Raw genomic sequence first — 4350 nt, 5'->3', positions numbered from 1 at the left:
ATTATTGGGGGTCGGTCATACATTTGGACGCGATTGAGGCACTCTAAATGGGCTAAAACGGAATTTTTCCTAATCCAATTCTTATCTATGGGTCAATGCACGGGACATCAGAATTCATTTTAAAGGTATAGTTTCTTCAGCAAAGTATTTTATTTGGATCCCTGGTATCTGAGAATGATATATATATATATATATATATATATATATATATAAGGGTGGTCCTTGATATGGATATTTTCGATTTTCTTTGCTCACTTTTGAATCGACCCGTCCGTATATATATATATATATATATATATATATATAATATATATATATATATATATAACAGAATATGAAGCATAGGCAATTATTCTCTATGTATTTATTTGCTGGCAAGAGAATGTTTATTTAATTACGCATTCTCGCAGTAGCGAAAAATAGAAAACACCTTACATTTCATTTAGTTTTATCATACTCCTTGGGTCTAATTTGTAAAATAAATATATGCGTGTTATCAAGTTCACAATTTGTCGCCTGGAATCGTGCTCGACTGCATTCCGCTTGATAAACTATGAATTATCAAAGAAAATGATACTCTACTCGATGTGTTCTAATGAGTTTAATGCTACATGCGCGATGCGCATTTGGACCAGCGTTAAATTTATCCGTTGCTTCTGCCTTTCAAGGAAGTCAATTCTCTTGGAACAGTATATATATATATATATATATATATATATATATATATAAGGATGGTCCTTGATATGGTTATTTTCGAATTTCGTTTCTCTTAGGGTCTCAAATGATTACAAATTGATAAAAAAAATCCTCTGAAGGTTTTAAGTCTCGAGGAATTAACTTTAAGATAGTCCACACTCCAACCAAAGTTTCTTGATTTTCTTCTAAATACTTATTTTTTAAAAAATATCAAATTTTTCTTTTAATTTTTTAAATCTATGATTAAAATAAGCAAATAAAATGTTATTCTCAAAATTTTGATTTACTAGGCTCTAAGTTATAAAATTTTAAAAATGGAGTTTTACTCTTGTTATTTTCATAGAAAACTTTGGTTGGAGTGCGGACTATCTTAAAGTTAATATTAAGAGCAAAAACTTTCAGAAATATTTTTGCATCAATTTGGAAGCATTTGAGACTTAAGGAGCAAAAAAAATTGAATATTTTTTTTGTTTCGAATTTGTATTTCGAATGATCTTTTATTTCATGAACAAAATTGTGTATATGTCAAACATATAATCGCAACAGCATTGCATTCATTTTTTGACACATTTTGAAAATGTAAATGCGAAAATAATAATTTATTACGACGGGGGTGTAACTCAGGGGTAGAGTGTCCGCTTCGCATGCGGGAAGTCCTGGGTTCAAATCCCAGCTCCTCCAAAACGTTTTTATACATATTTAATTATCTTGAAAATTATCTTACTAATATTTCATAATTTTAATATCTAGATATTAATATCATAAATAATTTTGAATGTTTTTAAAATTTTAATGCAAAAATAAACTTACAATTAGAGGTAGAGTGTTTACTTCTCATGAGGACAGTGAAGCCTTCGAATCTCAGATGCTCCTAATTATTATTTTGAACATTAAACAACTTCTTTCATATAATTTAAATGTGTTAGTATTTATATGAACTGATAATTACTAAAATCGGTATATTCGTATATAAATCCGAATTCATTATATAATGCAATTTTGTCTCTTAATAAGTCATTTTCATCGATGAGAGTGTACATCAAAACCATCTAAAACATCTTCATAAACAATTATATGAAAAACAATATGAAGGGTGTCCCAGAACTCAACATCAAGCCGAAATGGGTGATAGTATTGATCATAACTATCAAGAAAACAATTATAAAAAAATATCTCACGTAGTTTGAAAACTATGAGTTTCTAAGTGCAACCTAGAGCTTTGGTAAAAATGTGACACTTTTTCGATTATTGTGGTTAAATCTTATTAATTTTGTTGGCTTAAACTAAGAATCCGTAATCCCAAATAACATTTACGTAACTTTTTTAAGACCACCGTCCATAATAACAATTGTCACCAGTTTTAAGGAGTAAAGACTTTTTGTTGAACTATGAATTTAAAATTAAGAGGCCCTCCTTTAAAACAAAATGCACTAAAGTATGTTTAGTTGGCAAGTTTCATTCAAAAGTTGGTGCATTTAATCAGGAATGTAAAGTAACAAAATACTTTATAGTTGATAATAAAAATTGTGTAATAAAACAAAAACTTAAAAATAACATAGTTTTTGCTAGTGCGATTTACTTACAATGAGTTCAAATGTTTGTTGTACGTTGTAAGATTTATGTGTATGTATTACTAATTGTGAATCAAAAACTAGCAAAAATCGTTTAATTTTTAGGTTTTCATTGTAACTCTAACCGTAACCTTAAATGATATTTCTAGGATCACAGTGAAAAATAATAACAAAATTTTCTTATGTTTTTTAGAATTAAAAATGTAGAACATTTTTTTATGAATTTAAAATTTTCAAAATTTATAGACTTTTTAAGGCCATTTTTAAAAGAAAATGTTTTGAAATGCCTGTGCAAGCCAATAAAATTAGCATTTAATCATGATTTAAAAGGGATTACCGCAATTTAAAAAGATTAACGCAACAGAAAATCCGATTTGCTAAGTATAGGTTTTCGAAGTCATTATGAATCATTTGATACACAAATTGAAAATAGTATGTGTGAGGGACAACATTTGACCTTCTGTATACTTAATGTTTTTTTTTTACATTAATATGCTATTTTTTATGCATTATGTGGTATAATTACACATCACTTGTTTCAAGTCAAAATGCCACTTACACCTAGCTTCTAATTTATAAGAGTGCGTTTTCTTTAAACCTAGCAGATACTCCTATTACAACATATGTGCGGTTCCGCATGATTTACCTTGAGTCCACGTTATTATATTTTTCGATACTTTTTTTTATAAATTACTTATTTTTTAATGATTTTTGTTATGATTCAGGTTACATTTATATCAAAGACCCTTACGTATATAATTGTCTCTGAATATCGATTAAATCGATAATCGGCATTATCATAACTGCAAGCTGGCAACATTTGAGATCAACCCGCTTGTTATAAAATTGTCAAAAATTTATTGCTTGCAGTGACATCTTGAATAAAAAAGTGCATTAATGCATTACGAAGCTGCATGTGGTCTCCATCTTTAAAAATATATTTGCACGTGCCCATTTTGTCAAATCGATAGCGTCATCGTGATCATTTTTTCGTGGTAGGTTCCGAGTAACAAACTATTTTACGTGTGTTGTGTTCACACGAGTGTTTTAATTTCAATCTCATCTTGTAATACGATTGCACATATTTTTTAATTTTATTAAAGCCGTAATATTGAATATTAATACAGTGTAATATTAGTCATAGTTTTTGCTATAAGTGCTGCGTATTAAACCTCAAACCCCCATAGTCGAATCTTGTGTACGCGTTAAATGTAATGGGTACAATACTCATACAATAAATTTTTCAGGTTAAATTATTGCTTATGAATAAGAACCATCTTATGATTTTTTTGTAATTGTGTAATATGTTTCATCCAAGTGTATATTACAGAAATTGAATGTCCGAGTACTTCAGTCGCTTACTTGAGTTCGTGTTGGAATTTCTCAAGGTGATTGCAAATATTTAAAAATATTATTAGAATATTTAGAATTTTGATAAGCGTTTTTCACAACTTTGTTTTGTTAATGACTTATTGTCATTGATCATGTATATGTATTCTCGTAATTGTGTATTTTTTTATTAAAATGTGTTTTATATTACCTTGTGGGCCCAACGGTTGCGTAATCGATTCGAACGGGGGCTCTCGATAGACCTTTTAATTAAGGTGACCATATATATAGTTTTTTTAAGTTAAAACCGGGACGGAAATTTTTGGCTATGCTAATCCGAGACGGAAGAGGTGTGGTAGAAATAACAAATTTTATTTAAGGATACAATAAAAAAAATAGTTTATTATTTCAATCCATTTTCATCAGAATTGCGGACCTTTAGTAAGAATTTTATTATTCTGTTACATGTATTATGTAATATTTTTTTATCAATATTACATCTTATTGTACATACTTTTCGATCTATTTGTTTTTTTGCTTGCGAGCCTTGTATAAAATTCTATTCAATTTTCTTCACAATTATTTTGAAAAAAAAGCACTTTCTCGTGTATTTTCATAATTTCTGTTGATTTACCGTTTAATTTTCGAAAAACCGGGACAATCCGGGACAAAAGATCTAAATCCGGTACAAATAATGCTTTTAGAAAAACCCGGGACACAAGGTGCACATCCGGGACTGTCCCGGCCAAACCGG

At 29.1% G+C, this 4350-nt stretch overlaps 1 non-coding gene across 1 annotated transcript; it reads left to right on the top strand.

The window, feature by feature from the left end:
* The first annotated feature begins 1305 nt into the window (after window positions 1–1305).
* Trnaa-cgc lies at window positions 1306–1377 on the top strand. The gene has a single exon. It is a non-coding gene; the product is annotated as a tRNA-Ala (tRNA).
* Window positions 1378–4350: the final 2973 nt, after the last annotated feature.

Source organism: Ctenocephalides felis, unplaced genomic scaffold, assembly GCF_003426905.1.
Source record: "Ctenocephalides felis isolate EL2017-DRISC unplaced genomic scaffold, ASM342690v1 CF-g0.4_SCAFFOLD_01886, whole genome shotgun sequence".
Taxonomy (NCBI): domain Eukaryota; kingdom Metazoa; phylum Arthropoda; class Insecta; order Siphonaptera; family Pulicidae; genus Ctenocephalides; species Ctenocephalides felis.
Note: the sequence above shows the minus strand (reverse complement) of the source record. Positions and strands in the feature narration are given on the sequence as shown.